We start from the raw sequence: 1,089 nt of genomic DNA on the forward strand, positions 1-1,089 counted from the left end.
CTTAACAATAACACAGATCAGGACCCCTGGCCTCCCAGAAACATGGGGCCTATGAAAGGATCGAGGAAAAATCAACATACCACAACACTCCCAACAAAAACACCAGAGAGACAAAACATAGTAGCAGAGCTAACATCTCTCATAGAAAAAACAGATACAGATCTGCCACAGAAGGAAATCTTCACAAGTCTACTGGCAGTAATAAAGGAGCTGAAGGAAGCAATCCAGAACAAGGATACAATAATAGAGGAGATAAAGTCCAAAATAGAGGGAATGAAGTCCACAATAGAGGGGATGAAGTCCGCCCAAAAAAGGGAACTGCAGGAGCTAACAGAGGAGGTAGCAGAAGCCACACACCAGGTCACAGAATTTACGATTAGGCTTGAGGAGGCAGATAACCATATCAGCAACCTCAAGGACACTCAAAGAGAACTAAGCACCCAAGAAAGACAGTCAGATAAGAAAATTAAAGAAACAGAAGATAGCTTGAGATCAATGACAGATGCTATGAAGAGGAATAATCTTTGTATTATCAGTCTATGTGAACTTAACACAACATATAAGTCGACAATCAGGATAGCAAAGGAATTCCTGGAAGAAAACTTTCCCACCCTAACAAGGGAGAACCAGGTACTCATAAAGGAAGCAGAAAGGACCCCAGCTAGACTAGACCCCAAGAGGAACACGCCAAGATATAATAGCAGAAATTTCCAACTTCGATGAAAAAGAGAAAATTTTACGAGAAGCAAGAGAAAGGAACAAAATCACATACAAAGGAGCACAGGTAAGAACATGCTCAGACCTATCATCAGAAAGCATGAAGAGGAGGAGAGAATGGAGCAACATCTTCCAAAAGCTACAGGAAAAAAACGCCTCCTCCATAATCCTGTACCCTGCCAAGCTATCCATTAAGATGGATGGTGAGATAAAGGTCTTCCAGGAAAAGGAAAAACACAAAGAATATGCTGCAAAACACCCGAGACTGCCCAAGATACTGGCTTACTCACTATGGCAAGAGGATCAACCTCCACCAAGAACAAACAGATCACCATATAGCCCAGCTCCATCTAGTAGCCAACATGCCAGCAA

This window comes from Echinops telfairi, unplaced genomic scaffold, assembly GCF_000313985.2.
Source record: "Echinops telfairi isolate 266 unplaced genomic scaffold, ASM31398v2 ScPeMD7_7423;HRSCAF=8461, whole genome shotgun sequence".
Taxonomy (NCBI): Eukaryota; Metazoa; Chordata; class Mammalia; order Afrosoricida; family Tenrecidae; genus Echinops; species Echinops telfairi.